At 38.8% G+C, this 25,982-nt stretch overlaps 1 protein-coding gene across 14 annotated transcripts in view; it reads left to right on the plus strand.

The window, feature by feature from the left end:
• RBMS3 (RNA binding motif single stranded interacting protein 3) overlaps positions 1-25,982 on the plus strand; it is a 1,480,592-nt gene that overhangs the window by 355,789 nt on the left and 1,098,821 nt on the right. The gene's annotated exons all lie outside the window — the stretch shown is intronic.

Here is a 25,982-nt window from a genome sequence, read left to right on the forward strand (position 1 = left end):
TATTTATTTTTGCTTTTCTTTGTGTAGTGCCTACCATCTGGTAAGTGCTTAATAAATTCTTATTACCACACTAACATATTGACTGACTGACTGCAAGGTCCTATGCTAGGTATTGGTGTTACACCATGGATTCAGATAAAGTATGCATAGAGTCATTTCAAGAAAGAAGGGAGACTTCATGTAACAGATACTACCTGAGCTCAGCTGTGAAGGAAGCTGGTGATACTATGTGGGAGAGGGGAAAATAATCATATTGAACACCTAAATCTATTTTAGACTTTCATATGCAATCTCTCTTTCCCTCTGTCTCTCTCTCCATATATTTTGTTTGGGCATTTAGTTGTGTCTGACAATATGGTCCATGAAGTACTTTGCCATTTCCTTTCCCCAGAAACAGAAGTTAAGCCACTTGCCCAGGGTCATGCAACTAATAAGTATCTGAGACTTAAACTCAGGTCTTCTTAACTCTAGGCCTAGCATTCTATCCTCTGAGCCTTCTAGCTATCCCACATATATACACATACATGCATACATGTGTATATGTATTAACTCACATATATACATATAAATTTATCTAGTGACAATATTTCTTGCATAAGAGGGTCTTTATTGTACTGGTGACCATTCTGTCCCTTTAAGAGAATCCCTTTGTTCAGCTCTATGCCCTCTGTGCTGCTTTCCCAAAGAACCTACAGCATGGGGCTAATGGGAGAAGGGAACATTAGGCTTCTTTGTCAGCTGGTTTCCCTGATAGAGGGAACACTGGGCCACATCTCATTGGCATAGCCATACCTATAGGAGGGCACAGATAGTTTTCCTGACTCCCACACTTATAAGCTCCTCTAGCCTTGAACATACAGGGATTTGGAATGCATGCATGCTTCTTTGGTCACCTGTTATGTTATGATCAATGATACAGTAATATACTGACCCACCACTGACGTCTTCTTCTGATGGCTCATCATGATGTGATGGTGAGTTTAGGGGTTTAATAAGTGTTTTTTGAATTGATTTGGTGACCCTGGGCTCTTGAAGTCTGTACAGTGGATTGTGAGCCTGTCAGGTCCTATAAAATCTTCAAGTGCAGATCCTATAATGGGCTCCATTTCTATCATTCGAGGACCAGCCAAACAAAATTTGGAGATATGACATCAATCACCAGAATGGCCACAGGATGATTTTATTTTTGGTTACAACACTTTTAAAGACAATCTGCCAGGTCATTCTGATATTCATGAGGAAAAGGAGTAGCCACAGGGAAGGACAGATCCTTTTACCATTCAGAGGAAGGGTAGTAGATGGTGGACTTGTAATGAGTAGAACTTGAGTTCAAATCTCATCTCATTCAGATGCTTATTAGATATGAGACTCTTAGAAAGTCACTTTTTTGCCATTTTTTTTGAAGGGCAATTGGGGTTAAGTAACTTGCCCAAGGTTACATGGCTAGTATTTTTGTGTGGGTGTTAAGTGTCTCAGCCTGGAACCGAACTCAGGTCCTCCCTACTCCAGGGTCGGGTCTTTACTCACTGCACCACCTAGACGCCCCTAGAAAGTCACTTATTAATAATAACCAGGATTTAGCACAACTTTAAGGTTTACAAGCTCTTTACAAATATTATCTCATTTTATCCTCACAATAGCTCTAGAAGGTAGGTGCCATTCTAATCCCAATTTTACAGATGAAGAAATTGAGGCAGATAATGGTTCAATGACTTGCCCAAGGTTATATAACTAGTATGCATCTGAGACTGGATTTGAACTCAGGACTTCTAGACTCCATGTCCTGTGCTCTATCCACTCTACCATCTACTTGCCTTTAACTTCTCTGCATCTTAGTTTGCTCATCTGTGAGATCGATGGCATAATTTAAAAGCTAGAAAGGTCATCAGTGGCCATAACTATAATACGTATTGCAAGTGGTCACCATCTAGTCTCTTCATGAAGACCTCCAAAGAGGAGGGGCTCACACACTCTGAATCAAGATGTTTCTCCTTTTGTCAAAGAGGACCAGCGATATCATGGGTGATGTCTTGACTTGCATGTGAATTGGATGTAAATGAAGCAGAATTGTGTGAGCTATTCCCCATTTGAATACCTATCATTTTTAGGGTGTTTTTTTTTTGTCCTTCCTTACATGGAATCTAAATTTGCTTTTTTGCATCCCCTATCCATTGTTCCTGGTTCTGTCCTCTTTAGCCAAAAAGAACAACAGTTATGATCCTAAGCCTAGTGCCACTGTCATGGACCTCATTGATGTTTGATAGTCCCGTTGACCAAACACAGAGCTAATTCCAAATTTGGGGAAAAAAATCCCCCCTCTCACTCAGGATGGGGTTACTAAAACAGAGGTGTGTGCTCCTGCTTCCCAGTTGGTAGCTGCATGGAGCCTGGAAATGAGTATACTCATAGGGTACAACTCGTATTCTCTAATGCTCTAACTCAATGGACTTCTCCATTTGGCAGACATACCAACTGGTAATGTCTGTCTGTCTTTCTATTTGTCTCTCCTCATTCACATGTCCAAGAGTTCCACATCAAGCATTCAAAATAACCTAGTTACCTACCAAGTAAGAGCTCTTCCTTCCCCTCTCACCTCACCCTCTATAGCCACTGACTAAAGCATGAAGTTCTTCTAATCACTTCCTAATAAGATTGGCAATGGGGGAGGCTAGGTGGCACAGTGAATAGAGCACTGGCCCTGGAGTAAGGAGGACCCGAGTTCAAATGTGGCCTAACACTTAACACTTACTAGCTGTGTGACCTTGGGTAAGTCACTTAAACTCAATTGCCCAGCCTTTCCCCTGACAAAAAGAAAAAAATTGCAATGAAAGACCATATGAGGGGCTGAGAGAATCAGGAAAATCTGGGCTCAAGTCTTATCTTTGAGACGCACTAAGTTAGTGACCAAAATTATAGATTGTAGTGCAGGTACCCAGTCTGCATTGTTATTTCATTACTGGGAACTCCTTATGCAAGTGAAATCAAATGTCTTGTCTAAAATTTGAAAGAAATTCTCATTTAAACTTTGATCTTTCAAAAAAGCCGTCTTCTGCATATACTCAAAAAATGGGTGGAAAACAAACAAACATAAAGCTAAGTTGGGCAACCTGTCTTTGTATACTTGAGTCTGCATCTGTGCCATGGAACAGGACACTGATAACAGAGAGCAAAGAATGACATGGAAGTCAACCCAAATGAACGTGATCTGTGTTGTCACTGTCAACGCCAACAGATGCTGGCAGTGTGATCAGCTTCGAGGACTGGTCTCATGGGCTCACCATTCTTATGACTGGGTCTGAAGAGGTAGAGTGGGTGGCTTCTTATAGAGCTGCCTGGCTATTCGCATGCCAAGTCAGCACTTCTCTCTTGTTAAAACCATTCTTAGACTGCTGGTACTTAATAGAAGGGCGAGTTAGCAGCATCTCAGAAGCCATCTCTTGGTCTAGATCATTTCAGGTGAGCTAGTTGCGTCTTTGGGGCCAGCTAGACCCATTCTAAGATTAACGAACCGATTCAGTACATTGCATTAATAAATAGAACCTGTCCACCTTAACAAACTGATACCTTTCTAAATGATCCCAATTTCCTTCCAAGGACTGGGCTACTTATCTAAAAACCACATGTCCATTATATTGTATGGTAAAATTTTAATTAACCAGAACTTTTGATTAACCTGAACTTTTTTTGGTCAGACTCCATCTTTAGGTGAAAGAACACAGTGAAACAAGCAAGTTAATATTATGTAATTAGTTAACCCCCACCTAGCTCCCCTACCAGATATTTTCAGGACCTGTCAAAGGGTCAGTATACATTCAATCCTCTCACACTGGCCAGAAGAGGCAACTTGAATAATGGAATTAGTCGATGGTATATTGGATTCAGAATGAGGAAGAGCTCTGTTCTGACCCTGTCTTTGATGCTTAGTAACTATGGTCACCCAGCCAAATCACTTAACTCACTTTCCTTATCTATAAAATGGGGATCATAATCCACATAGCACCTGCCTTGTAGGGTTGTTGTGAGGTTCACAGGAGAGTATACCTAAAACACTGTACAAACTGTGCTGTACTGGGTACAAGCTGGTTGTTATTCTATTTACATTTCTACATCAAGTTTGCAGTAAAAGGACAAATGATTTTTGGACCTCAAAATATTATAAAAGTTTACCTTTAGAAAAGGATACTATTAGGTTGAACACATTCTGTTTCCTAAGATGGGGAAATAAAATAGTCCAATACATGTCAGGATGATTTCTAAAAACAGGCTGGGTGGTAATGGAGGATTCGATTGGAAGGCCAAGGACCAGAGTTCAAATCTTGCCTCTGACCCTTGCTGTGGTATGATCTTGGCCACATCTTCTCAGGGATTCCTCATCTGTAAAATGAAGGGTTTGGATTAAATGGCTTTTGAGGTTCCTTCTAGAACTAAATCTGTTATCTAATGAACAAAATAATTTTGATATGATTATTTTTCAAAAGGACCTTAGATGTCATTTTTCCCCAACCCTCCCCATCTCATTTTACAGATGAGAAAAACAAAGACCAGCAGGGGTAAGGGGTTTCCCCATAGTCACTTAGCTAGTACATGATAGAGCCAAGGCTTGGATCTAGGCCTCTCTGACCTCGAGTCCTGTGTTCATTCCACTAAATCTGATAGCTGGATAATTCAGTTATATAGAACACTTGTTCCTTCACCTAATATTAAGTGATACCCTGATGTTTTTATTATACTTCATTAAGCTAGAAAAAACTAATGGGGTAAGGTCCGGAAATAGCTTCCAATTTAATTCAAAATAACAAAGAATTCAGAAACTTCATTTAATTTCTGGTATAAAGTCTTTAGATCAGACAAAAGGACTGGTAAATAGAGGAGGGCTGGCAATGGGGTTTGGAAATCCCTTTGGTTGCTTTTGAGTGTCAAGTGTTGGGGTGAAGACATGATCCTTATATCTCCTGAAAGTTGTTTTCTTTCTTTCCACTTGACACTTTTTTTGGTCTGAACTGAAATTTAGCATTTAAGTCATTTTCTGTGATGTTTCCCCCTCCTCAACTTGAAGTGCCAACCAAAAGTTGAAAAGAGCATGTTACAGTAAACATAGTGAATGACAAAGCTTGTCATTTTTAATCCTTGATATCAAGTTAAACATTTCTTAAATCGGGGCTTAAAACCTGTGTGTGACTAACATGCATATCTAGGTAGCTAACAGTGAAATGTGGGATTTGACAGGCACAGGTTTAATGTGAGAATCTAAAAACTAACAAAAAATTTGTCAACTGCAGCCACTAGTATTTAAACAAATTAACCCTTGGACTACCAAATCTGTATTCAGAGGCATCCTACCCATTTTGGACACCTGATTCGTGCTCACACCCCATTCTTAACTAACTAGTTTCATGCTGCCTTAACTTCTCTCCAGAAACCTTGAGACCTCTGAAAATGGAAATTCAAACGGCTTGGGTCTATGATGCCCCCTTAGGTTCCCCAGGGATCCATGTGACCTCACATCTCTTCCCTGTAACCTCTTTTCTTTTTCTTTAGTGAAATTGTATATTCTCACTGGTCAATTTTTTTTTACTAGTTTCAATTCATTTTTCTATCTCATCCATTTCTCCTTTGTGCATACCAGGATGTTCTTGTTCTCTTCCATATTTTAAGTCTTTCCCAGTTATTTCAGGAAAAATCTTTGTTTCTACTTCTCCGTCCTCTTCTTTTTCTTTCTTTTCCTTGTTTCAACCCCCATCCAACCTCAGTCATGAATAATAAGAAAACGGATAACTTGAACCAAGGAGAAAAGGAGTATTGGCTTTTGAAGTGAAATTAGAAAGAAATAAAGGGCCCGTGCATTCAACTTCTGAAGCCTTGGAAAGGGCCCAGAAAGGCCTTTGAAAATCTTCAGAATTTCTTAAAAAGCTTCTCTCTTCCCTCCTCCAATTCATTTTCATCTAATTAAGCTTCCTTTTTCTCAAACACCAGCATTTGAGAGAAATAAAGCACTTTCTTATTTAATTCTCTTGTGTTTTTTTTTTGTTGGTTTAATTATCAGTGTTACAACAGTATTGTTTTCTACATTTCTTTTATTGTGAATGTGTTTCCACAACATTAATGGTTAATTAGATTTTGGGGAGACTAGTCTGGGGACCTTACTACCATTTATAAGCCTGTTTCCTTGGGAAAATGTGTACAAATAGACAAAAGGCCAACTTCTAAGCCTATTTTTAGAACACAATAACATTGTAAATCAGGACCCTGTGCTCTCTAGGTTTTGATGATCATTTTATGTGCTTATATACTTAACCTTCTTAGCCTCATAATCTGTAAAATAGGAATAATAGCACCTGTAGGACCTAATTCTTGGGGTTGTTGAGAGCCTTAAAAGGAACTCATTTACAGTGACTCCTTGGTAGACTTTCTATCTCTATATGAATGTCTCTTGTGTCAGACAGTGGGACCAGTGCTTTCATTATATTACTTCATTTGACCCTCACAACAACGTTGTAATGTAGGTGCTCTTCTTGTGCCCATTTTACAGATGTGGAGACTGACTGAGAGGATTTAAGTGATTTGCTCAGGGTCACCCAACTAGCAAATGTCTGATGTAGGATTCAAGTGTGGCTCTTCCTAACTTCAAGCCCAGTACTGGGGCACCTAACTGCTGCTTCCCTCTGTTCTTCCTCAAACGTGGCATTCATCAGAATCGTACCTGACACTACAAATTTTGGCTTACCAGGGTAGTCTCTAGTTGCCATGTTTTTCCCAGATGTTATACTTCTCTTAATTCAGTATAACATCACAGTGGTTTTCTTTACCACTCTGAGCTTACAATTCACTTGACCCTCCCCTCCCAAGTTATTTTTTTTAGTCATATTACTCTTTAGCTTTCTTCGTACTTATGAAGATTTTATTTTTGCCCATGTGTAAGCCCCTGATAATGCTGAATATCTAAGGTATTACCATATGAAATCAACCATTAATTACCAAGCATTTGTCAGATGCCTCTGATGGGGCAGGCTCTGTTCTAGGTTGGTAGCATTGCCCATTATATCAAGTTTCCTGTACTTATTTTTCTTCAGATCTCATGTTAACTCTTCCTTCTTTGTGAAGCTTTTCCTGATGCTCCCCAGTTGCTAGTTTTGCCTCCATCAAATTGCCTTGTATTTATTTTGCATATATTTTACATAGGATGGCTGGGTGGCACAGTAGATGGAGTGCTGGGCCTGGAGTCAGGAAGCCCTGAGTTCAAATTAGGTTTTGTACATTTACTAGCTGCATGACTCTGGGCTAGTCACTTAACCCTGTTTATCTCCATTTCCTCATCTATAAAATGAGTTGGAGAAGAAAATGGCAAACCATTCCCAGTATGTCTGTCAAGAAAACTCCAAATGAGGTCATGGAGAGTTAGACGTGACTGAAAATGACTGCATAACAAATCCTCAATGCCTCTCATGGAGCTTACCACATGGAATGCAATGATAAAGCTTGTTCTATTCAGTTGGTTCCTCCATAGACACATTGGTAAATGCTTCATTGTCCTCTGGAAGATTTCATTGTCCAGTGGAACCCAGGTTTCTGGCTTCTGTATCACTGTTATCCTAAATTCTATGGAGCTAAAATTCCCATTCATTGAGTGCAAAGTTTCCATCCTTAAAGGTCACTGTCAGACTGTTCTAATAAGCTCTGGAAATTTAATTCTAGTAGTTGCAGGAATAGAGCAGTAAGGTTCTAGCAGTAAACATACAAGTCTGGGAAACATGGACAGCACAGTCCGGGTCACAGCTACTCACTCATGTGCAGAAAAATATGACTAACAAGTATCTTCATGAAGACGCCAAGGCTTGCTGGGGAAGCCTTTGCCTCATGATGTGTTTTCATCAAAGGGTGGGCAAGGTGGGGGAAGGGCTCCTTGGGTCACTTTACTGTGCACTTTGGTATTTGACACTTCACCATTGTGTTTCATAGACTTGCCTGATGAATTTCATTTTCTTAGAGTGAATTATGCCCTGGATTTTGTCTAGGTGTTTGGCATCATGCAAAATTCTCCCCTCAACAACCACTTTCTCCATCTCTTCCTGTTCTTATCCTTTTCAGTTTGAATAGATAATTCTGTTTTTATGTTGGAGGGGAGCATCCTTGTCTCAAGTCCCGTGTCTGTATGGCTCCCCAGTGTATTGACAACTGATAATCTTGCTGAAATCAGTCGGATGAAATGGGAGGTTGCACCCAGTCTTGCTTCCTCAAGCTCTGTTGCTTGAAGTCATTGGCATTGGGAGGTGGAGCTTGAGTTCCAGTTGTATATATAATGTGCCCAAGGAGCCTGAGCCCCTTGTTGGAGCATGTTGGATTTCTAGGTATTCATGCAGTAAACACTTATTAAGTGTGTACCATGTGCAGTGAATTGTGTGATGCTCTGGAGGGAGATATGAAGATGAATAAAACATGGTCCCTGGCTCATAGTCCTTGCCAAGAGCTTAAGTATCATTACAGTGAATACTAGAAGACAAGTTAGGATGGGTAGGAGAATGAACAGAAAGGAAAGAAAAAGAGACACATGTGAACTGGAGGGGAAGGCTGGGAAGAGAAGCAACTGACAGTTCAAATTCGGGACTAGTGTTTTAAAAATTGGGTTCAGGGAACAGTAATAGTTGGTATTTACATGGCAAAGTTCATGCCTGGCATCCTCTTCTGTGAAGAGGAAAAGTACCTTGTCAGCGAGGTTCTTCATATATCATCACCCATTTTACAGATGAGCAAAATAGGAAGGAAATTCCTTGGCTGGAAATCTGAGCCAGGTTGGTGTGCCGATGGCCTGCGGGGAGCAGCAGAGTGGTTAAGAAGCTCCTGACTCTAAGTTTTATCTGACCTTTTAAATCTTCCATTTTCAAAACTGAGTTTTATATTGATGCATTTTCTTTGTACATCAAAATTGTTCCTATTGGCATAGCTGTGACACAGGGGAGGCTGGATTCTGGCATATCGGATCGGCCATGTCAGCTCTGAACCACTGATCTCATGCCTATCCATGCTTTTGGACATCTGTTCTCCTGATGGTCAGGTAATTTAAGAAAAACATATGTCAAAGAGAGAAGAGTCAGAGAGACCCGTTTGAATCCTACCTCCATCACTTGTTATCTGTAAGACCATGAACACATTACTTTGCTTTATCTGAGCCTCAATTTTCTTATCTGTAAAATGGAGTGCCTGTAATACTTGACTCACAAGAGTATTGAGAGGATTGAATGAAGTGATTATAGAAATAGTTCTGAAAGCCAAGTTACTTAGTACTCCTCTGTGAAATGAGGGAGCTGAACTTGATCACCTCTAAGGTTCTATCTGGCTCTAGAACTCTGATTCTTTGATTCTAAATATAAAAATGTCAGCTATTAATCAAGAGAGATCTCACTTATTTTCACAATATACACAGGAAGGAAATTAGGGACAGGTATGTGATTCCATGACCTGATTAGCCCAACTAAAATATGGTGAACCTTGTCCTTGATGACTCAGGACAGCCAATACAAGTGGGGGAATAAAGAATTTCAGCAGGGTGTGGGGGGCCTGTTTTGGGGGCGACTAGTTGGCTTAAAAAAATGATCAGGTTCTCATTCTTTCCTGCATTTTGTCTACTGATCTCACAATGACACTGGCCTGAATTTGTATTTTGGCAAATGGTTTCATGGGATTAACCCCTGTGGTTTTCAGCATTCTATATGTGCCCTGATATCTGCCCTGTCATACTCTTCTGTTTATGATGGATTACCTCCCAAAGTACACCCCATCCCTGCCATCCCTAGGCAGTGATTGCACTTCTTTGTCTAATCGACCACACGGCCCCTAATCTGTCTCCATCTGGAGTGTTCCATTCCATTCAGGGCACAACATGTTACAAAGGATATTTATGCAGTCGTAGATCATGGCATTATTCCATAGATTTTTGAGCTGGAAAAGACCTTTTAGGTCTGATCTCCTACTTTGAGAGGTGAGGAAACTGAGGCTTAGAGATGCTAAGAGATTTGTGTAGGCAGCACAACTTCTAAGAGTCTGAGGCAGGATGTCTTTCTTCCTCCAAGTCTAGTATTCTGCTCAGTACGCTACACTGCCCCTAGAGGGATGATGAGGTATTTTAGAACATGTCCTATGAGAATCATTTGACATAACTGCATATGTTCAGTCTAAAAAACAGAAGATACAGGGGAGAACATGCTAGCTGCCTTGTTTTTGTGTCAAAAGGGTTGTCATGTGAAATAGAGAACAGACATTTTTGTTGGACCTAGAAGACAGAGTTAGGACATAATGGATGGAGGTAGATTTTGCCTCAATGTAAGGGAAAGTTTTTGAACAATGACAATTGCCCCAAAATGGAATAGGCTTTTGGGGAAATGGTGGATTCCCTCAGTGTATCTCAGCAAGCATAGAATTGATGCCCATTTTTTAGCTTAGTTAGGGAATTCTTCATCAGATACATACTGGATAAACATGGCCACTGTGGAACCTTCCAATTCTGAGACTTTGAAACTCTGTAATAGACCTTATTATGAATCAAGCAACACTATATTGCTGCCAGAGAGGACATGTCACTGTACTCCCCTATGGCTCCAATCACTTTAACTTTCCAACCCAAACTACTGTAATTAGGATATAAATTTTTTTTGAGGGTCTCCAACTTCTGATTTATCTCCCCAGATCTTATGAGTGTTTGGAATGTAATAAATACTTAATAAATGCTTTTTCCCCTCATCCATCCATACATACATGCATCCATCCATCCATCCATCCAAATATCCATCCATCAGTCCATCGATTCACTACTGTCATGTCTAATAAGAACTAAGGTCTCTCTTCCTGATTATGGTGGCTATCTGAGTTTTCATCGGTAAAGACCTGTTCTACACTCCCTCTTTTTGTCTCATCCTCTCAGCATTAAACTTGTTCAATCCAATAAGATGGAGCAGATGAGTCAGACCCCTACTGGGATGTGACTATGTGGCTCTAGGTTGAACCCAAATGATTGATAGTATTAACTTCCTCCTACTCCAGGACTTGGAATCAGCAGTTACGTAAGGGGTCGATCAACAGCACATTTAGGAAGGAGACTTCAATGCACAAGTCATTGCCCTTCCCATCCTCTCAACAAACAGATAAGACTCCATGAAAGAGGAGAATGGTATTTAATAAAACTGTATGAGCTGATCAACTTAGGCGGAAATTTTAGCCCAATACAGGCATGTAAACCTATCAAAAACGACTTTTATAATTGGAATCTAATATTTTAAATGATAATCTTAAAACACACACATTCTAGCAAAATGGTTGGATTAGATTGCAAATCAATTCCTGCCCTAAACATAATAGCCAGACTCTTAGAGAGACAGAGGCAGAGATAAAGAGAGACACAGAGAGAAAATGGGAGGGGGAGAAAGAGACATAGAGAAGAGAGAGGAGAAAACAGTTGCTTTCAGCTCTACTCCCCCTTCCATAAGAAGCGTCATCCCTATGTGGTTACCTAAAGAGACAGAGGAACAGGAGAGCAGAGATTCTGTGCATCAGACTTCTGGGGGAGGACTCAAGATAACGTGGAGGAACATTCAGCTGGGCTCTCCCGACATTGTCCCCCAAACAGTTTTAGGGTAACGCCTCAGTCTAATTCTGGAGTAGTGGCGGCAACACTGGGTCAGAATGAGGTGTCCTTCCAACCCGTTACAATGTAGGAGGTTGGAAAGACATATGTGACATAGGAAAGGAAGTTGGCCCAGGACCCACTTGAACAAAACACCAGGAAATGGGGCGGCTCTCAAGCCACAGACAGTAAGGGGACTTGACAACTTCTCGGGAAGAGATTATAAGGGACCGCTGTGGTAGCATTGTATATAGGACCAGATACTCATTAGTAATTTATTGCCTGTATCCATTTCTGGGTCATAGTTCAAGGGCAGAGGGATTATTTTTAGTCAAGAAGGAGTGAAAGCCTTGAAGGGCAGTATCACTTCTGATCCCAATGGAGGAGACGCCCTGAGGAGGAATATTGATTGCAATCCCAAGGGATCATGGGCCCGTCCTGGTAAAGCAAAAGAGTACAAAACAGTGACCACACCTCTCCCCAGATTACATTACCTTGGAAGCACTGAACACTTTCAAACACCCAGAAATAGCTGTGAAAACAGCAGTACAAAAAATGCCTGTTTGAAATAGAACCTCCTGTCCCATTCCAAGAACAGAGCCCAACATTAAAATGAAGTCCAAATTAATAAATAGGTTCAAAAATGAACAAGCAACAAAAAATAATTTGACCATAAAAAGCTACGATAGTGATAGGAGAGAACAAGACAAACTCCAGAAGACAATAAAGTAAAATCATCTATAACAAAGCCTAAAAAAAATTGTGAATTGGACATAAGACCAGCAAGAATTTCTATAAGATCCAATATATATATATTTACAAAATCAAATGAGTAGTAGAGGAAAAACATAGGTAAAAGAATGAGCAAAGGAAGAAAATTATGTAAAGACAATGAATAGCTCAGTAAAAGATGCACAACAAATACTGAAGAAAATAGCCTTAAAAACAGAATTGCTGGGGTGGCTAGGTGGTGCAGTGAGTAGAGCGCTGGCCCCGGAGTCAGAAGGACCTGAGTTCGGATCTGGCCTCAGACACTTAACACACACACACACACACACACACACACACACACACACATTAGCAGTGTGACCTTGGGCAAGTTACTGAACCCCAACTGCCCTCCAAAAAGCAAAAACAAAACACAAAACCAGAATTGCCCAAATGAAAAAAGAGGTTCAAAAGCTCAATGAATAAAATAATTCCTTAAAAATTTGAATTGGGCAAGTAGAAGCTAATGACTACATAGGACTTCAAGAAACAATAAAACAAAATTTGAAAAAATAGGAGAAAGTGTAAAATATTTCACTGGAAAAACAACTCACCTGGAATATAAATCAAGGAGAGAAAATTTAAAACATCTATGATCAAATAAATCACGTTTCAAAAAATTATCAAAGAAAATTGCCCCAGTATCCTAGAATTTGAAGGTAAAGGAGAAATTGAAAGAATCCAATGAACATCACATGAAAGAGATCCCAAAATGAAAACTCCCACAAACATTATAGCCAAATTTCAGAACTCCTAGTTCAGAGAAAATATTTCAAGTATCCAGAAATAAACCATTCAAATACCATGAAGCCACAGAAAGGATCACAATGATTTAGCAGCTATGATTTAAAGTAAAAGAGGAAACTGGGGGAAAAAATTTATAGCAAGTTTCTAAGTCCTCTCTTTCTCAAATATATAGGGAAATTATCCAAATTTCAAAAATAAGAGCTGTTCCCCAGTCGATAAATGATTAAAAGATGTGACAGGCAAAACCATTAGTTTGTTATTGTTGTTCAGTTATGTCTTATTTTTTGTAACCCCATATAGGGTTTTCTTGACAAAGATACTGGAGTGGTTTTTCATTCCTTCTTCAGTGGAAAAGACAAATAGAGGTTAAGTGATCTGTCCAGGCTCACATAGCTAGTGAGTATCTGAGGTCAGATTTAAATTCAAGCCTCAGGCCCAGTACTTTATCCACTGAACCACCTACCTGCCTCCAACCAATGGTCACATGAAAAAAAATTGCTCTAACTCATTCATTTAAAAAATATTTATTTTTAGTTTTCAACATTCACTCCCACAAGTCTAAATTAAAACAACTCTCGAGATATTATCCCACATATCAGATTGGTTAGCATGACAGAAAATGAAAAGGGCAAATGCTGGGGAGGGGAGGGATCTGAAAAAAAAATGGGACACTAATACATGCTTGGTGGAGTGATGAACTAGTCCAACCATTCTGGAGAACAATTTGGAACTGTGACAAAAGGGTTGTAAACTGTATGTACCTTTTGACTCAACAATACCATTATTGGTTTGTATTCCAAAAAAATCAAAGAAAAGGAAAAAGAACTTGTAACTGCCCCTCAAAAAATTATAGCAACCATTTTACAATGGCAAAGAACTGGAAAATAAATGAAGATTCCCATCAGTTGGGGAATAGCTGAACAAAATGCAGTATGTGATTAAGAAATGACAAAAAGGACAGTTATAGAAAAACCTGGGAAGACTTATATGAACACATGCAAAGTGAAGTGAACAGAACCAGGAGAACAATGCACACAGTAACAACAATATTGCAACGGATGATCAAATGTGAAAGACTTAGATACTCTTTTCAAGGTAATTATCTGAAATAATTCCAATGGATCCATGATGAAAAATGCTATTTACCTCCAGAAAGAACTGATGAATTAGGAAAGTAGATTGAAGCATGCCTTTTCACTATCTTTTTCTGTGTTTTCTTTTGTGACTTGGCTAATATGGAAATATGTTTTGTATAAACTCACATGTATGATTAAAATCAAATTGCTTGCCTTCTCAGGGGTAGGGGAGGAGAGTAAGGAAGAGAAGGAGAGAATTTGGAAGTCAAAATAAAAAAAATATTGTTAACTTTTTACATGTAATTGGGAAATATTTAATGAAATAAATAAAAAAGTAAAAAAAAAACAGGTTGCAGTCATCTCCATATTCTTTCTATTTCTACCAATCTAGGCAGAGCAGATATAATTACCTCTTTTTTTTTTAAAACAAATCTCATGACAGTTGAGATAATGTTGACAATAATTACTATTAATTCAGCATTTTAGGTACAATTTCACACTTGATGACCATTGTAAGGGCTGTCCTCTTTTGAGGGACAGGCCCATTATGAACTAGAGAAGGTCCGATCCTGTTAACAGCAGAAAATTTCCTCTTCAGTTCAGCCTTGTGAACTGTTTTCTTGTTCCCTTTTCTGACACATATTTTTGTACTTGATGCTGAGCCTGGATTGGGAAAGTGTGTATTGTCCTGCTCTCCATCTGAAATAACCGTAAAGTAATGAGATGTTAATCCATAGTTAGTTAATAATAACAACATTGCCATGAATTGATAAACAGGAAGGCTTAAAAAAGATTAAGATTGTCAAGGTTGAATCATGATTTACATTAAAAACAAACAGCAAATGACAGTGACTCCTGGATAAGCAGTACACACATGCTTTTATTGTTTGATTTTTCATTTTTAATGGGGGTGGGAAGTTCATTACAATTTCATTAGTGTAGAGAACTCTTAGTATAGAACTTCCCTCCAGAAATGCCAATCTAGCTTATCTGAAACTTCTAGTTAGTGAAAACTGCCTAGGGTCTATTAAAGGCTAAATTACTTGACAAGGGTCACAGAACTAGTATGTAAAGGCACAATTTGAACTCAGGTCTTCTTGAATTCTAAGCCAATTCTCTGTCTCTGTGTATCTGTTTCTCTCTCTCTCTCTCTGTCTATTTCTTTGTCTTGTCTCTGTCTTTTTTTTCTTTGTCTCTGTCTGTCTCTGTGTCTGTCTGTCTCTCTCCCTATCCCTCTCTCCCCATACCTCTACTTCCTATTGAAGCTTCCTTTAGAATAAGGTTGAATGTCTAAGGATTGCCATGAAACAATTGCACTTTTACTTTCTCCTTTTGTTTGTCACACTGGGTAATATGATAGTTGAGTCTTCCTGTTGTGAAAATGCATCAGGGTAACTTTGACTTTGATCTAAATAGGTAAAAGGCTTAAACTGCATGAGTAAGGGCAGTTACCACAGCACAAGTACTTGGATTAGTAGGAGCCCTAAACCATAAGGATCACGACATGGCTGCTGATGGAGTGTTGTCAATGATTTGCCTGGGGGCCCTGTGGATAGTATCACATGTGGATATTCTAAGGCCATTGGACAAAAGATCCTGATGATCCTTGAGCATTCCATGGGAGCATTACAAGTTCTAAATAGTTATTCATTTTTTTATTGTTAGGTTATGGAAAAGAATGAAGAAATTCACATGGGTTTCAGTACACAACACAACTAAGCATTCTTTCTGTCCTCACATACTGTGTTTGTGGCTGTGGCCAGAAGATAACAGTCTGATTGAATCATGTTGAGGCTTGAGGGCTCTGGCTTCCAGTCTGCTCTGCGGTTCTGCCTAAAATGCTCCATTGTTAATGGACATGCTCTGGACTTCCCTCTCCTCATACCCTTCAGTATTTGTGCTTCTGCTTGTAGGTCAAGTGGTGGTGGAGGTTGAACAGAAATCAACAAAGAGGTCATGCATGAGATAAGGCAACCAAGGTACTCCAAAATAAAAAAAAGCCGATGTTGAATTTGAAAAGGATGCTAAGGAAATGAGAAAAATACCTTCAGTAAAATCAATGACTTTTTTCCCCAAGTGATGAGTGAAATAGTTAAAACAAAATTACCTGTAATTCATGCATATTTCTTTTTGACCATCACTTTACCTTTCAGTATCTGATGATAGAGAGGAAAGGAATCCTCTCATTCTGGTAGGGATGTAAATGCAAATTGAAAAATTGTCCCTGTCTTCCCTCCATCCCTGTGGTGTGGGCCCCTTCTCTGATTGAGGAATTCCTTCAAAATCCCCATTTTGAGAAAGTGCCCAGGTCAACCATGTTAACCCACTTATTTCCCTCCCAGCTCTACTCTTCACCTTCTGAACTTCTCCCCCAAGTCCTTTGTGGGTTCTTTATCTCTCCCACCCACCCTTTCAGATACCTTTAATACTTTCCCCCTATTTTATAAAGTAAACTCCTTGAGGGGAGAAGTTCTCTTTCTTGTTTGTATTTGTATTTTCAGCCCTTAGTACCAATGCCTGCCACATAGGAAATACTTTAAAATGTTTGTTACTGACTTGATAGCCTTCAAAGAGCTCACATTCTGGAGGTGATATTTATCTAGACAAATAAATACAAAATATATACAAATTAAATACAGTAGAATATTAAGGGTGTAGCATAGTAGATAGAATATCATTCCTGGACCCAGGAAAACCTGACTTCAAATCTTTTCTATGACACATACTGTCTGTGAGACCCCGGAAAGATTATTCAACCTCTCACTGATTTGCTATTATTGTTCATTCATTTTGGTCATGTCTTACTCTCTGTGGAACCATTTGGAATTTTCTTGGCACAAATATTGGAGTGGTTTGCCATTTCCTTCTCCAGCTCATTTTACTGATGAAGAAAGTGAGGCAAGCAGGGTCAAGTGATGTACACAAGGTCACATAGCTAGTAAGTGTCTGAGGCCAGATTTGAACTCCAGAAGATGAATCTCCCTGACTCTAGGCCCAGCACTCCATCCATTGTGCCACCTAGCTGCCCCCTCTTTAGGTAACTCTCTAAGAATATACACTACGGACCAACATGCACTGGTAGGGAGATTTTCATCACTTAGGAATGCCCTATATAAAGGAAATCAGTAGTTCTTATCTCTATGTCCTCCAGTGTCATGTAGGAGGTGAAACTTTCATGGATCCTTGAGGGAAGCTACAGAGTCTAAGAGGCCAAAGAGGAAAGGGAGTCTGTTCTTGGTGTGCAAGAAATAGTATGTGTAAAGTCACTAAATGGAAGAGGGGAACCACCAATAGTCTATAGGAAGATGAGATTAAGAGCTGGAAGCATCTCATTGGCTGCTGAGTCTGACCCTCTTATTTTATGGGTGAGTAATCCAAGGCTGAGCAAATGAAGTGACTTGTCTGGGGTAACAAAGATAGTATTTGAGGCAAGATTTGAACTCAGGTCTTCCTGACACCATGACCATCAGCTCTATACATTGTATACCTCAACTAGTTTGGTTGAATATAGAGTATTAAGTAGAGTAATGAAGATTAATCCTGGAAAGGATGTCAGACTAGATTCTCACAGATGATGGATTCAAGATGCAGAATAAGACAGGCATTTGTGGGTGTGGACAATGTCAGAATTTGTTCTGCTTGACTAGTTATACTTTTTAGAAGGGTCATGTTTTTCTTTTATTTTAAATGGGGCGTAAGATGAAAGGGAAATACTTGATAATTAAAAGGGGAATTCTTGTTAATTAAAACCAAAACATAAATTCCATGACAGTAAAAAAGAAGAAAGTTATGCTGGAACAGAATATGAAGGAATTTAAATGCCAAAAATGCATTTATAGTTTATCCCAGGGGCAACAGTGAGCCCCTGAAGCCTCTTGAGAAGGTGAGTGACAAAGATAGATATGCCCCTTAGGAACATGAATTTGTCCATTGCAGAGAGGGAAGAGATGAGACAGGGACTTATTAGGAGGTACTTGTGATAGTGAAGGTGAGGGGTGATGAGGGCCTGAATGAGGGTATTAATATGAGGAACAGATATGAGGGATGTGGAGTTAGACTTGGCAATTTCCTTGACATGGGGATGAGAAAAAATAAAGATTCAATGATATTTCTAAGGGTGAGAACCTAGGTTATGGAAAGGATGCAAGTATTTTTTGAAATCAGCATTCCAACATCAGATTGCAAATACATATTCATATTCCCTTTCCTAATGGCACAAGGAGTCTCATTATTTGATTTCTTCCAGCCCCTCCTCCCAACACTTCTTAAATCCAAGTCTTAGATCCAGTCTTCTTCATATGATCAACATAGCTTAACTGCTGATTCCAGTGGGCACTCTAAAGACTAACTATGTTGATTTCAGTGACCTTTTCAGTGTTTTAGGTTCATCACTCAGTTTCTGGAGTGAGTCAGATTCTCAGAGGTTGAGCCTTCATGTGCATTAACCAGGACAAGTGTCAATCATTGCTTACACACTTCAGCCATTTGAAAAAAGTTATACCCTGAGACTAGTTAAGGAAAAGTGGAGACGAAAACTATAGAGGAACCTAGGAGATCCAGGTCCTCTCAAGTTCTTTATGTCTATACATAATATTTTTTGATGCAGTCCATTTCTGAGTCAGGAGTCAATTTGGAACGTAGAAATTCAACATTTAATTCTTAACTGAAACTCCAGTATAGCACAGTGGAAAGAATACTGGATTTGGAGTTTGAGGAGCTAGGTCCAAATTATGGCTTAAGTACTCACTAGCTATGTGATCTTGGGCAGGCCATTGGAGCCCTTCTGGGCCTCAGTTTCTGCATCTGTAAAATGAGAGGAATGGAACAGATGATCTCTTAGGTCCCTTCCAGCTCTTAATCTGTGACCCTGTGATCCTAAGGTAGGATAGATAGATGAAATAATGAATAGGCTTTCTAGGATACTACACACATAGGAATAGCTATACCTTACCTAATTCCTGTAATCTTCCTGAAAAGTCAGGATTCCGTAATCATCCTTATGGGGTGGGATCATAAATCTACTACAAAGTTCACATCAAAAAAAAAAATTCAGGATCTACTTACTAAAAATCTACAAATAAAGAGACAAGGGGAAATATCACTAATCAAGACTAGCATTTCCTAGTCAGGCACCATGACTCAAGTCTCAAAGGCATTTAAGTGGGTAGATGGGTCAGAAGCATCCAGGGGGTGTAATAAAGGGTAATTTGGGTGTTATGGGTGCTTTTTAGCTCAGAGGCAGCTCAGTGAAGGAAACCATCCAATCCTGAAGTTGTGAATAGGAATCTCTGGTTTGAATAGGAATGAAAGCAACGTTTATTACATACTTAACTATGCGCAAAGGAATCTGCTGGGCATCAGGGATGGAGAAAAAAAATAAGAATATTCCTGGCCTTAAGGAGATTACTTTTTATTGGGGGAAGCACCTATGGAAAGTTCTAGCTACAAGTCCAATCAAAGAGTACCATGGACCTTAAGAGGCATAACAGATGTTAATGCCTCTTCTTTAATCGGAAAAGGTATCTTCTCAGGGTTGAAGGATGCACTCTCTTAACTAATAAAGAACTTACTATCGCTACACATTCTACTTTTGGATGGTTCTGATTATAAGGAAATTGTGTGTTCCATCAAGCCTAAATCTGCCCAAAACTACATCCACCTATCCCACCTACCTCTGCCTTAGGGGGCTAATTAAGGTAAAGCTAGCCCTTCAAACACATGAAGACAACTAACATGTTTCCATGAATTGAAATCCAGATATACTGCCTTTGTGACATTCTTCACATCTTCCAGTCTAGTAGCCCTGTCAGAAAAGGAAACAAGAGAAGATTGACCTGACCTAAGAGTCATAGGATTTAGGATGGGAAGGAACTTAAGAAATCATCTAGTATAACACCTTCATTTGACAGGTGAAGAAACTAAAGCGTACAGAGGCAAAATTAATTTTCTAAGGTCATAAAGGAAGAATTTCAGTCCCTTAGGACCTGGGATTGTGTAATTTTTTTATCCTTGCATCCAAATCACTGAACATACCCTTTGGCACATAAGTGTTTGAATTGTATTGAATTAAATTCACTTTAAAGTAGCAGAAGAAAGGTCCAAATCCAGATTGACCGAGTTCAACCCTAGTACACTTTTCATTACACTAAGAACCTATGGCTATCCCACAGTCAGCACCACTTCTCTATCCAAGTGCCCATTAATAAGGCTTTCAAGTATTTTGACAATATCCCAGTCAAGTTCAGCAGATTATAGTTTTTAAAATCCCCCTTCATTCTCCTAATGCAAAGCCATCTCCAGTCCTTAAATTCCTTTCCTATTCTTCGTTATTTTGTGAAAATGAGGAAGGGGAAAGGGAACAAGCATTTATTAAACACCTGCCCTGCACTGGCCCTATGCTAAGCTCTATACAATATTATCTCACTTGATCTTCTGACAAAGGCCCATAAATTCTTTCTGCAATTTCTTTTAGCATCTTCAATCCAAAGAACATTTATTAAGTGCCTATTATCAGCCAGGCACTGTGATAAGTGCTGGGCATATGATTAATACAAAGAATGGCAAGTTTCCACTCTCAAAGAGCTTGCAATCCAATGCTGGGAGGCAATACACAAAAGGAGATAGGAAAGGGGGGATTATGGGACGCCAGGGAGTAACTGGCATCTTGTTCCATGAAGTTGGAACTAGGCAGAGGAGCAGATGCAAAGTACAGTAATTCAGATGTAATTCAGCTGAGCCTGATGACACAAACTCACTTAGGTTGGTTAGACTAGCTCCTTCTGATGTTTTGGGTGGGTTCCCTGTTAAGCATTCATTCTTTTGGGAGAGAAAATCAAAGGGAAATGGGATTTGAATATTTTTCTTTCTTCCTATCAGTGATTATCATCATCCCATCCATTGTCAAACATTAGTTCTGCTCCTTCTTTAGCTGTTTTCTTCTAGCTTTCCTGCCCTCTGCCTTTAAATTCAGTAAAAAGAAAATAAAGCCAAAAAAGGCAAAAAAATGAACCATAAGGAAAGAAAGTGAAAACTAAAATAAATATCAAAATATATGAGAAATAATATATTCTGTGCTTGTTAGAGCATTTGTTCTATTTTCTTTTTCAAACTGGGGGGGGAAGCTGAAGGAAGAGGCTTTTTAAAATTAAAAACATATTTTGTACAAACTATCATTCACCTGTGAGACCTGGCCCCCATTCAATCTCTGGCAAAGCCCTGATTTCTGTTGTGCTGGACTTTTTCTGTCTCATTACTTTATCCCAGCATCATATTTAACCTGCAGTCACTTTCCACTGTGTAGTGTCAAGTGGTGCATTTTCCAGGGTTTACAAAGAGACTCGAACCAGTTAACCTGCTTTCAATGTGAAAGGATCACTATGGGGGCAGAGGAAAACCATGAGTTGGAGCAAAACCCAGCTCCCTCCCTGAGGTTTTAGCTGGCAATAGGAATCTTGTTCAAGTGAGTGTGTGTGCATGTGAAGAAATGGGTCCGGTTAAGAGAGGGTAACACACTCGATTCTATACCAATAGACCTACCAGTATTTCAAACATTTTACAGCCCTCAGATGTGTTTATATCAGTGAAGACATAGACACTATATTCAGTTGTTTCTTTTCCATCTCTTGGGAGATTCTAGCGCTTGAATTATGGTGCTTGACTAGGAAATGATAGCTTTGATTAATGGTTTCTCCCCTTATTTCTTTAATTGTGCATTTTCATTGGCATCTCATAGAGGGGGCATTGGCAATCACATAATCTGGTTCTCTTATTTAATAGATGAGGATACTGAAGCCCAGAGAGCAGAAGGAACTTGGCCATGCAGCTAAGGTTAGTTGCAGAACTGGAATTGAGATCATGGCTCTTCTAATAGCTTCCCTTCCCCCTTCCACATTTTTGTTCCCTTTCCCCTTCTTCCATCTCATTCCTGTGATCTTTCTCTAGTAACAAGCAAAAACAATCAAGCTAGACCAGACAACACATGGACCACATCTAATAGTATATGCATATGCTGTACCCATAGTACCCCATCTCTCTAGCAAAAAGAGGGATGCTCACTTCGACATTTCTTCACCATGGCCAAAGTTGACCCTTATAAACACAGCATTTATATTAGGTCATTGTATGGTTTATTTGCAGTAGAAAGAGGAGGAGGAGGAGCAGGAGGAGAAGGAAGAGTAGCAGCAGCAGCAGTAATAGAAGTGGTAATGCTAGTAAAAGTAGCAACTAGTATTTACACAGAGCTTACCAAAAGCCTTAATATAGTTTTAAGCTTTCAACAATAGACAATTAAACTAAGACTAAGTCCTTTTGTAGTGCTTTAAGATTTGCAAAACACTTCAAAAACATTTCATTTTATCCTAGTAGCAAGCCTAGGAGGTAGGTGCTATTATTATCCTCATTTCATAGATGGGGAAATGGAAGCATGCAAAGATTAAGTGACTTTCCCCAGAAAACATAATAAATAACTATCTTTGCATATGTACTTTTCCTGGTTGATTACTTTATTATTTTGTATTCATTCACCTTTCACCTATCATTTCTACTTTGGCACATTAATCTTTCTTTATATTCATACCCCACCATTTGTTTGTTCATTCCGTAACTGATGAGTTTATTTTCTTTTCCTTTTTGGTTACCTTGAAAAGATATGAACCTTTATGAAGCTTATTGTATATTTATTTTGGTCTTTGTTCTCTTCAAGTTTTATGGACAGCAGTGGGATCTCTGGGTCAAAAAAAGTTGAGTAACTTTGTAACTTTTTTCATGTGCTTCCAAATCATTTTCTAGAATGGTTGCTCTAACTATCCCAAGCCTTTTCCACCTATACCATTGTATTTTTCAAAAAAATGTGTCCTAGACATTACAGCTGATCTAAAATTTAGATATGTATAAAGGAAGGAAAATGAGGGTTATATATTCACATGCTATCACTGACTCAAACTAAGGTAACTGATCACTTATAAAAAAACTCAAATTTTTAATATATTTTATGAACATCACATTTTATTAGTTTACTTCCTTTATTTATAAAATTATCTCTCTTTTTTGGGGGGGATAAAACCTCTCTAGAGCACCATTCCAAAATGTAAAGCATTTAACTAAATGTTATTCACCTACATATTTATTTTTTCCAAGTTTTTATTTTTTATTCTTAAGAAATAAAACAAGAATTCCATAATAGAGTAGATGATTACACATGAGGCTGTGCATCTATTATCCACAACTTGCTATTCCTTTTAGATATATAATAAGTTCTTTTTCCCCTCCTTCCACCCTAGAGATGACTACTATTAGACACAAATATGTATAAATATGTAAAACCATTCTATCCATAATTCTATTTATCAGTTCCTACTCAGGATGCAAATATCATCTTCCTTCATATGTCCCTTGTAGTTCATTTGGGCATTTTTAGTAATCAAAATGACTTAGTTGCTCAAAATTGTTCTTAAAACAATACTGCTGTTACTGTATACAGTGTCCTCTTGATTGTGCTTATTTCACTCTTCATTATTTTGTGCAAGTCTATTCATGTTTTTTTGAGATCATTGAGCTCATCATTTCTCATAGCACAGTAGTATTTCACCATGATCGTATACCACACCTTGTTCAGCCATTCCCCAATTGATGGGGAATTGGAATCCCCACAATTTCCCTTTTTCTGCCACCAAATAGAGAGCTGTTATGAATATTTTAGAACATATAGGTTCCTTTCACTTTTCTCTCTTATACTGTCTCTCTCCATATACTCATACACACAAAGACATATACATTTATATATGCATATATGCATTTATATACATAAACATACATATGTGTGTATGTACATATACATCTACACACATTCTTAAGTCATAAGGTTAATTTTAGGAATTATAATTTAAATGGATGAATAGGTTTTCAAGTTAGTAATCAATATAAAGTAACAAAATATCTGAAAACCTACAAATTACTTTTGCTATATCATAATGTTATATTCACCCTAAAATATGTCTCATAGCAGGCAGCAGATGAGTTTTCTTTGAAATCTTGGCCTATAAGATTCATGGATGAATTTAACATTTTATTTCTGCTAATATTAATAATATCTACACAGTCAACAAAGGGTCTCAGAGTTAGAAGGGGACTCATTGGTCACCTGGTCCAACATATATCCTGTCCCCCCAAAAGTATCCACATGAATTTGCATCCAGGTGACCATAAAGTCATTGCTTGAATACCTTGAGTGATGGGGGACCTCTCAAGGCTAATCCACTCTACTTTCAGATAGCTCAAAATTGTTAGAACACTGTTTTTCTCTTCCATGCATAAAACTTAAATTTATCTTTTGTTTCCTTTTCATCCATTGCCTCCAGTTGTACTCTCATGGACCAAACAAAACAAGTTTAATCTTCTTCCGTGTGTGGACTCTTCATATACTTGAAGACAACTTTCATGTCTCTCTTGATTCATCTCATCTCCAGGCCAAAACCCCTTGCTTCTTCAAATAATTCACAAATGGCATGATCTCAAAGGCCTGCAGCCTCTTAGATGTCCTTCTATGGAATTCTTTAGTTTGTTAAATGTTTTCCTTAAATGTGCTACCCAGGACTGAACATAATATAATTGCAGAATCACAGAACATCATTTAGAAGGGACTTTCATAGCAGTCTAAGCCATCCTATTTCCAAGAGAGGCATTCTTATTTCCTTCTACCATTCCTTGTATGACATGGATTCAAGACCCGTTACTATCCTGGATACAATTTATTAATGTCATTTTAAAACTATGGTTCCTTTTTTTTAAGCATAGTACTCAAAATGTTGTCTGACTAGAGCAGAGTAGAGAGGGACTAAAGCCTCCTTATTCCTGGTAACTAGCTTTGCTTAACACAGCTTGTGATACTATTAGCTTTTTCTGATTGCGACATGAGCCTGGTGATTCATGTGGAGCTTACAGTACAATAAAATATCCACATCTTTGACAAATTGCTTTTAAACAATTTCACTCCCATTCTGTACTCCTGAAATAGTTTCTAACCCCAGGATAAGACTTTGCATTGTTTTCCCCTAATGAATCCTATGTCATTAGATTCAACTTACCGCTCTAGATAGTCAGTCAATAAACATTTATTACTAGCCTACTATGTGCCAGGCACTCTGGTAAGTGCTGAAGATACAAAGGAATTATTACTCCTCTGGGTCTGCTAACAGAGACTCTCTGTTTCCATAGCAACCAAGCAGCAGGACTCTACCTCTGGGGCAGACCAACAAGATCCCTCCTCCAGGGCCAGCCACCAGAAAGTCCCTGTTACCATAACAACCCAGCAGCTAAACCTCACACTGAGGAGAGGCCAATAGGGAGCCCCACCCCCCACCCAGTACAAGCCAGAAGGAAAGCCCACCCTCTAGAGGAAGCAAGCAGCTAAGCCCTGAAGCCCAGTGAAAGCCAGAAGCAAGACCTAAAACCCTAGGACCAAAAGCTTGAGAGAGTTCAGCATCAGAGCCCAACTCTCACATAAAAACAAGTCACAAAAAGGTAGAGAAAATGAACAACAAAAAAAGAGCTTTACTATAGAAAGTTACTATGGGTGATAGGGAGGATCAAGTCATAAATTTAGAAGAAGACAATACTGTTAAAATGGCTACATGTGAAGTCTCAAAGAAAAGTGTAATTTGGTCTAATGCCCAAAAAGAATTCCTAGAAGAGCTTAAAAAGGATTTTAAAAAGCAAATTAGAAAAGTAGAAGAAAATTGGGAAAAGAAATGAGAGAAATGCAAGAGAATTATGAAAAAAGAGTC

This window comes from Petaurus breviceps, unplaced genomic scaffold (genome assembly GCF_028583685.1).
Source record: "Petaurus breviceps papuanus isolate PSGF00001 unplaced genomic scaffold, PetGlider_PUasm1.0 185, whole genome shotgun sequence".
NCBI classification, from domain to species: Eukaryota; Metazoa; Chordata; class Mammalia; order Diprotodontia; family Petauridae; genus Petaurus; species Petaurus breviceps.